A 9,221-nucleotide genomic window follows, 5' to 3' on the forward strand; every position below is an offset into this window, starting at 1 on the left:
GAGGCAACTGCATTCTTGAACTAGTAACCGTGCCTTGAAGACTTTGCTGCCATTATCTGGGAAGGGTGACTTGTCTGTTTTAATAGAAGCTAAGTTTTCAGTTTTACTGTATATCCTGGCTTTGGGTTTGGCATACAAGAAATACAATTGAAAGTCTGAGTACTTGATGTCTTTTCTGATTGGCCTTCTCTGAGAGTCACATGTTCAGGTCATCTTTCAAAGGAAATTTTCAAGGGCTTTGCAGTTTGTGCTGTTTGTCTAGTCTTCTTTTGAGAACTGCTTGCTCTGTGACTCCTCTGTGACTCCTGAATCATGTGTGATGTGTTTGTAGGAACTTGGAAGCTCAGCTCCAGTGAAAAACTTGATGACTATATGAAAGAGTTGGAGTGAGACATGCTAAATGTGTGCGTCAGGGAAAGGGCTGCAAAAGATATGCTTCAGATGAACTTTGTTCCTGCATTTAGTAGTATTGTCCTTGGGGAGCTCTGTGCTTTGTTCCTTATTTTGAAGTGGATGTAAGTCAAAACTATATATGGAAATGGGAGAAAGGCTCTGTGATGTAAGCATCTATCTGTAGCCCTTCAACTACTTCTGGTGAGGAACTGGATAGCTGTTTCTGGGTTAAAGTTGGCTTTGCAAGATGAAAGAGCCAGGATGATATATCAGTATCCAGTGTGCTTGTTTATGGTTAAAGTGTATTAAATACAGTAAGAGTTGACTTTCTGAGGGTTTTTTATGAACTAGTTTAGAGCTTATTTTGCTAACAGAACTGATTACATAGGGGCTGTGGAGTCTTTAAACTCTGGAATTTAACAGCTGGTGAGATTAAGCAGTTGAATGAGGCAGTTAAGTAGAAGCCTTGACTAGATGACCTCCTGAGGTCCCTTATAGCCTTTTTTCATATATTTAATTTAAAAAAATACAATCCTTGGACAAAGAATTCACCCTGCCTCTCTGGAGAGCTGAGCTACAGTAGTTATTCTGTATTCAAGACTTGCCCACAAAATGAATGTTCAAAGGTGCCTATTCATATCCCATGTAGCTTTTAATCTAAATCTAGAGGAAATAGTGCTCCTTTTAAAACTAGTTGTAAACTAATAAACAAGCCTTTTTCTGTTTTGATATACAAATAGTTTGCATGTGAAAACTACTCCCTGATGCAAAACTTCTATTATAGTTTGGGAACTAGAACACTGGGTCTAGACTTCACCTCCATAAGGAAGAATGACTTGTGCTTTTTCTGTGCCTTTTCCTACACCACTTCTCTCCAAAAGATAATGCACTTGTAATGCTGCTCTTATTTTCTAATATTTCTGATAGAGAAATCCCTGTTTCCCCTGAAACAGGGTGTAAATAACATAGTAACAAGCCTCTGAAGAAGAGATCTGAGGTAAAGAAGAAACCAACCCTACTTTTCCTCTTTTCAATGATTCATGACTTACACACAAATAAGAATAAAATGTAAGAACTTGCCTGACTCGTAGGTGTGGATTTAGTCACCAGAAAACTAGGCAGCCTGACAAAACCCAGTGTGATCATCAGCACTGATGGAGATGTGATAACCATCAAGACAAAGAGCACTTTTGAAAATACTGAGATTTCCTTCAAAGTGGGAGAGGAGTTTGAGGAAACCACAGTGGATAATAGAAAAGCCATGGAAAGGATTTTGGGAGGGGAGGGGAAGAGGTGGAGGTTAAAGTGATGTTCGCTATACTACAACAACCACCACCATCAGTTCTTCCTATTCTCCCCTGCCCAGCAAACTGGAAGCTGTTAGCTGAATTGCTTCTAATCTAGAAAGAGTGGGTTCAGCATCTTAATTTACTTGGTCTCTTGCAGGGTCTTGTGACCTTGGATGAGGGCTCATTGATTCAGGTGCAAAAGTAGGATGGAAAAGAGACTACAATGAAAAGGAAAATAATAGATGGGAAAGTGGTGATAGTGAGTTCTTTCTTGATACTAGGTCACTAAAACAAATGGGTCTTCAGTAACCTTTTTAGCATTCCTCATCTAGCAAAGACCAATAGCAACTTTTCTGTAATCAGAAGGAAAATGTCGGTGGTGAAGAAACCTCTAATACTGAAGTTGCAATGTTGCTAGAGACCATTTTGAAGCCCTTTGTGGCAAGGTTCATCAATCTGCATATGGAAATATTTCTCGATTTGTGCTGTGATAACCTTTCTCCTCCTCTTTCTCCTCCTCTTAGGAATGTACCATGAACAATATCAGCTGCACTACAATATATGTATATGAGAAAGTGAGAGGCTAATTCCTACATACTGACCTGGAAGCTTCCCCTGAGAGAGCTCTGTGTGATCTTCTGTTCTCTCAAGCCTATCTCAAAATAGTATAGTCAAGTAACTTATTAAGCTTTGAAACACTGAACAGTGAAGTCTGTATACATTCTATGGATATCTTGCTTACAAAATCATAAAATGGTGATATGGCTACCTCTTTTTAAACTGAGGAATAACTCAATACAATATTTCTTTTCCAATTTAGGAAAGAATTAGTGGAAGTCTCTTCCTCCCTCATCCTTCCATAATGCTCTAATCTACTTCCTAAAAGTTCTGCCCAACTTCTGAGAGGGTATAACAATGAAGCTTTTGTCTTGAACATGAACAGGTTCCCCAACTCGGTTCCTGTAATGGTGTCACTTCTATCCATTAAAATGAAATAACTCTGGCACGGTACCCTCTTGTTATCGTCTGCATAGGTGTAAATGACCAACGTGCAGGCAAGGCAAGGCAAGGCAAGGATCACAGGGGCTGTCTTTGAAATGCTGTAGCTTCCTCTGTACAAATTGGTTTGGGGGTGTGGAGCAGTGCTTCATGTACCAGTCACTTGCTATAGATAAGAAAGGAAAACTGCAACAGGGGTGCCTTTTATTAAGATTCCATCCCTGAAAAAATAAGAGCTCTCCTGCCATAAAAAGAAAGAAAGGTGGTAAAGAAAACAAGAGCATCATCCCCAGTCCTTTATAGCAGTATGTTTTGAAGCTAACTTCTAATCTTTCCTCTTGAACAGTGGTTCTCAATCTCTTTAGACTCAAGGCACCCCTCAGAAAAAGCCGGGTCCTAGTTTTCACTCCAGTTTTGACTACGGAAAAACAATAGGAGAATTGTCTCTTGGAAAGACTGACAGGCACAATACTTTTAACACTATGGATTTCTATTTGAGATCTCTGGGTTACCTAGTGAATCATGTCTGCCTGCCTAGCAGTGATTACGTTGCCTGGCACCCCTGTAGCACCCTTGAAAGTATCTCCAGGCACCTCAGGATCTGCATCACTCTGGTTGAGAATCATTGCTCTAGAAGGAAGTTTTACTCTAGCACCCCCTTTCTCCTCCCAAAGTTTGGTAGGCCTCTTCTTTCCTGCAGTATTTATAAAGTGAAGGGAGATGCTACTTGGATTCTTCTGCCTTGTAGAGCAAAGGCTGTAATAGTTGGGCAACATGCCCATTCAAATGTACTTTGCACGCACATGTATTTCATTCCTGATACTTGAGACAGGATGATAGAGTCCCTGCAAGCCAAGAAAAGGGAGGATTTAGGGCATCTTGGAAACATGCTGATTTAGCATGTCTTACTACTCCCACCCATGGTCAATATAATATTGTGCTCCTACTAGTGCAAAGCAGTATTTATGGAACATGCACCCAGCAGCCCATCTGGAGGTGTGGTGGGGTGAGTAAAATGGTGCTCCCCTATCCGCTGGGTTTTTTTTCTCACGACAAGCTCAGCCCTGTGCCCCAGTAGCATATCTGTGTAGGGGAGAACAGCCCCCTAGGGGTGATTTCCAGGGAGCTCATGGCATGGGGCTCCTGTGCTGGATTCTCTCTCCCTCTCTGCCATTGCTGCTCAAGCTCTCTGCACAGGGAAGGCTGCAGCAGTTGTTTTCCCTGTGCCGAGAACCCAGGAAGGTAAGACTTTCCTTCCTTTTCCCCTCCTTCCCACCTGTTCTACAGCAGGTGGCATATGCCCTCCCCCAGCCTGGGAACTGAATGACCTCACTATGCCTCTTTAGATAAGCTACATTTAAAAACTTTAGTGTGTGGAGTGGGGAGAGTGGAATGAAAGGGGGATTCTCATTCTCTCATTTCTTGAATTATTATGGGGTCTGATCCTAATGGTCTCACTTGTCTTCTTGCTCTGGGGGCTTGCTGGCTGCAAAGAATAGTGTATAAGGTATTACATCTGTTGAGTGAAGATGGCAATATCTGGCTCATAATTTGGGTCTGACTGCTGGTGTTGGTTACTACTGCTAACTGAACCAGGGTACCCTTGGATAAAAGAAATAAGTAGTGCTGATCCCAAGAAACCCAAACATGGGTTTGCAGTATTTGTCCACACCCCGGTACAGACTCTGAGTTGGGGAGGGAGCACCTGTGTTAGCAACTGCACCTTCAAATATTAGGGTGATGGAATGCAGTTATGTGATTTTACTTACAAAATCAGAGAATCTCTGTTCCCGTGTCATGATCTGAAGCTGTGAATCAAAGCCCTTCCTCCCAAATGTGTGTAGGCACTAGTGTGGCTTTATAAAAACCTGACTGGTATAGATCAGTAAGCTGCATAATCATTCAACAAGTTGTATTGACCTCTTGTCTTGAGCAGAATTTAATGCTTTAACATTGCTGTGGTGGGGTGGGAGATGAAATTCAGGAAAATTATCTCCAATGTGTTCTAATTCAAGGACACTTCAAAGTGATGCTCTAGTTAGAATGACATGATTGTATTAGTCAGGGCAGTGGACTGTGACTTGGGTTCCAGTCCCAGATCTGCCACTTGTTGTGTAAGAGTAGTACAGAGGTTGTCCAACTGGCAGCCCTATATGCCACGTGTGATGCTCCTGCCTGGCCATAATATTATTACGGTGCTATGGTGGTCAGGGGCTTTAGGCTCCCCCTCTCTCTTCCGGCTTCTGCTTCCTGCTTTGGTCCTGGGGCAGAGTGGGACAGTGAAATGGTGGTCATGGAGGAGTCTTTGCTGCCCATGCTTTGCATGCAGCCATTACGTGCAGGCAGGAGCAGAACAAGGCTGTCCAGGCTGCCCACATGACTGGTAGCAGAGCCAGGGTTCATGCAGTGAGGTGAAGAAGAGGGCTGCTCATACAGCAAGGGAGACCCCAGGAGGACCACCACTGCAGCACACAGCCCATGGGGCATGTGACTCCCTTCCCTCCAGAAGTTGGACAGCTCTGAGTTAGAGAAATAACCTTAATAAAAACAATTCTAAACATTTAGGTTGGGCCACCTGATTTATAAAGCCTAACACTAACTGTGCATCATTAGCTTCAGCACTGAACCAATGGAACAGACACCTCTATTGTTTAAATGATCTGCTGTATCCTTTCTCCTCCTCCATCACTCTGCAAGTGCCTTTGGGTTTCACCAGGACAATCTCTTTTGAAAAATCTTGAGATTTGCTTCTGGTTCTAAATATTCCCCTATCTGTCTTTGCACCAAATCAGGAAAGCAGTAGTTCTTGTCTTCTTGTTTACTGGTGTAGTGTTTTCAAACTGTTATCCCAGCTTGAAGGAGAGTGTGGTGTTTTCTGGTGGGATGTTCTCCCTTGATTTAGACCCACACTGATGTTCACATTGGGATGATCTGAGCAGTCCTTTTTCCTATGTTGCTTTATTGCAAAGAACTGTTTAATGTTTCATTGTATTCTCTAAACCAATTCATGTTCCTATTGTCTTCAATGGGTTTTCAATCAGGTCCATCATAAGAAACCAACATATAAATTTCTCTACATCCTTCCTTTCTAATGTTTTGACACTTCAGTAGAGAACCACAGTTTTCTTACTTGAGAGCCCTAAGGAGAATGTAGTTCAGCAAGCATACTTTTAAACCTTGTGAATATTTCCACAGCTATTCATTTAAAAAAACCCACATTGTTTCCTGAAGCAAACTGCTTGCAAAAAAAAGATACAAGAAGATAATAAATGTAGTTCCAGTAGTGCAATGTCTGCAAGTGTCTCAGAAGTAGCCACATGTTGGTTATTATCATTGTAGTTAATGAAGAGAGGTTGTCAAAATAAATGCTGATTAAAAAAAGAGTAAAATGAGACAGCTAGAAAATAAAGAGCTTGAACTGGCAACTACTTTGTTTTAAGGAGTATTAATGAGTGACCATTAATGCACTCTCTCTTGCTCTCATTCAGTTACTTTCTCTCTCTCTCTCGTGCTCTGTCTCTCACACGCATGCACACGCAAATGCACACACACATATGCATGTATCTGCACATATGTCTGAGTGATACAGGAGCTACCATATTTATTTATTTGGGAAGCTTAAAAGTCTGGTTTGTAAATTGACTGGAATAGTAGGAAGTGGATTATATCATTGGAATTATGTAACTTTTTACCTTGCACAAGTTCATTTTTGTCTTTTCCACATGAACACTACTCATTTCAGTTCTTCATTTTAATATGTCCTCATATTCTAAAAATATACTTTAGTATATAAATATACTATTATAAAAATACTTTGTATTTAGTGACCAAGTTTGGGGCTATCAATTTGCAGGGCATATACTGTATGTATCTCCTTTCAGTATTGTGGTAAAATAAATAGAAACAAAACCTTTGTGTCTACTATCTCTTCTTTGTTTTGTCCTTATATCATCTGTTGCTTGTTCCTCCTCTGTGCTACATATTCAATACATATTTAAATAAAAGTTGTCAAGGTTTAGCTGTCTAAACAACAGTATTTCATCTCAGGAGATGTGGATTTTCATGTTGATGCAGAAATCTCCTATATCTGAGCTCTAGCTTGGAGCCTGCAAACTCATTTCCAGTGAAAATTATGAGGAATATATACAACAATCAGGTGAGAAATGACATCTTGACAGGAGGCTAGAACTGTCCAGTCCAGATGACATTCTGAATCTGCACTTTGCTCTGGGCTATGCATATTTTTCTTCATAGGCTTCACTTTGTAGGTCACTAGGATTTCATTGGGAAATTAAGCTGTATTGTAACAACCCTTACCATAACTTTTAAAGTCAAGGGGCAGGGGGCTGGACTTGATGATCTTCTGAGGTCCCTTCCAGCCCTAGTGTCTATGAATCTATGAAAAAATGTGCCTTACATTTAGATTTAGATATAGTTTTGGGTCAGTCTTCTTTATTATGACCAAGGTCCTTCCACTGAAAATGCTCTACCTCAAGTGCCCTAGAAGTCTAAACAGTGACCATTACTGGTAGCAAATACAAGAACTTACACAGTGCCCTCTTTTTCATTTCTAGGAGCTTTGCCCAGAGGAAAATAGGCAGGTTAGCCAAAGCCCCAAAAACAGTCAGTCTGGATGGGGATGTGGTGACCACTATAACAGAGAGATCCTTTAAAATTACAAAAATCTTCAAACTGGGATGAGAGTTTGAGAAAATTGCTCAGATAAGAAAAATCAAGGCAAGGTCTTTAAAGTTATCTCTAGGAAGGGCCCAAATCTATTAGATTGGGGATGAATGGCATTTTTTATTTTGATGCTAGAATCTACATCTGAATTATGGTTAGAACAAAACATGCCTTTTTATAAGCAAGTTGATATTGAGAAGGAACTCCTGCAGATGACAGGAATAATGTGGGGCGTATTAATTTCAGAGTAAGTTTCTTTCATGTTTTGTATAACTCAGAACAGTTTTTCACATTTTTTCTGTGTCTTTCTGCAGAGCAGAAAAGCAATCAATGGCTCAAGAACTCACAGGGAGAAATGAGATGAAGTGACTATAATGAAGAGAGAACTGCGAAGACAGCATTACTGAGTTTATTACCACTATATCATCACTAAGTGTTGAAAAGATTCAGCCTGTATCTGAAAAGTTCAGTTCTACTTGTATGATATATTCAAATCTGAATTTAAAAAAGACTAAATGAATAGTTTGGGAAATAACTTCCTCAAACATTTCAGGCAGGAGCAAATGCAGATTTTGAGTTAGTACTAAGGCAGGCAAGGTTCTTTGGGTAGATGTGATATCTTTATTAAACAACTAAGTAGCTGGGAAAAAAGTTCTTAGCAAGCTTTTGGGCACAGTCACCCTTTGTCAGGCATAGGGAGTCTCTTCTAGTCTGAGACTCCGAGGAGTTAGGACTGATACCCTGTAAAATTCAGATGAGCTCCATCTTCCTGCAGTAAATTGGCATGAAGCTAACTGCTGCCCCCATGTGTTCTTGCTGAAGGAAATTTAAAGGCAAAAAACACTGAGATGTGTCTGTCACTATATTTCAGGATTATTTTACAAGCTGTTGTGAACCAGTTTTACTGAACTAAAATAGTTGTGTTAAATTCAGTGCACCCCCCTTCTGGGGGGTTGTTTATTTAATTTAAAAGTGCCTTCAGTAGATTTAACATCATCTGATACTGAGTCAAGTCCCTCTGGTTCCTCACTTCTAGTTGGTTAAAGAGTGACTTACTCTGTTTGCTTTAAAGGAAATAGCTCTTCTCCCTCCAGTATTCACATCCTGTTTTACCAGAGGTGGGTCAGCAATGAATTAATTCCACGGTCTTGAAAAGGACAGGTTACACACTTCCCTGTTTTGAACATCAATGTGCATTTTCTTGAGTCAGCTTTAAATAATAGGCCAAGCATTAAGCCTGAACTCTGCAAGACATGTATAGTTAGTAGCTCCAGGTCCAAGGCCTCTAAGTCTTGGGGCATCCTCAGGCACTCAAGTTTCTGTAGAATTTTACACTGCCACACTCTTGTCCCTTGTTATAAAGGAAGGAGGAGACAATGACGTGTCCCTGTACTCCAGTGACCCCTACTGAATGACTGGGAGCTTGATGCCATAGGCAGCCTGATGTGGGTCAAAGCCTAACTTCCACTAGGCATCATACCAGCACCCAGGGACCCTAAGATAAATGAAGCATGAAGGGGACTTAAAACTATGTTATTTCCTGGCACCCTTACCCTACTAAAATCTTATGACAAAGCCAGTTGAACTGAACCTGAAGTTGTGGCCATTCAAACAAGTCAAAATTCTTGATAGGTTACTAGCAGCACCTAAACTAAGACGTTTAAAAGTCAACGTTGTTTCATTGCTGATCATTTTAGCAGAAATGTCCCACTAAAAGCTTTTCACACAAACCCATGCAGCCTCACACATCACCTCAAGTGTCTCCTTTTCCTCTGAGAGTTTCTCCAGTGAAGCTATGTCATGGCAATATAAATATGTGCAGTGTATTGGAAACCAAAAATGGGGATGGGGAGTGTA

The 9,221-nt window shown here is 40.8% G+C and overlaps 1 pseudogene; it reads left to right on the forward strand.

The window, feature by feature from the left end:
• The first annotated feature begins 312 nt into the window (after window positions 1-312).
• LOC109298874 lies at window positions 313-7,723 on the forward strand (annotated as a pseudogene).
• Window positions 7,724-9,221: the final 1,498 nt, after the last annotated feature.

Source organism: Gavialis gangeticus, unplaced genomic scaffold (assembly GCF_001723915.1).
Source record: "Gavialis gangeticus isolate Ggan-Ray unplaced genomic scaffold, GavGan_comp1, whole genome shotgun sequence".
Lineage (NCBI taxonomy): Eukaryota > Metazoa > Chordata > Crocodylia > Gavialidae > Gavialis > Gavialis gangeticus.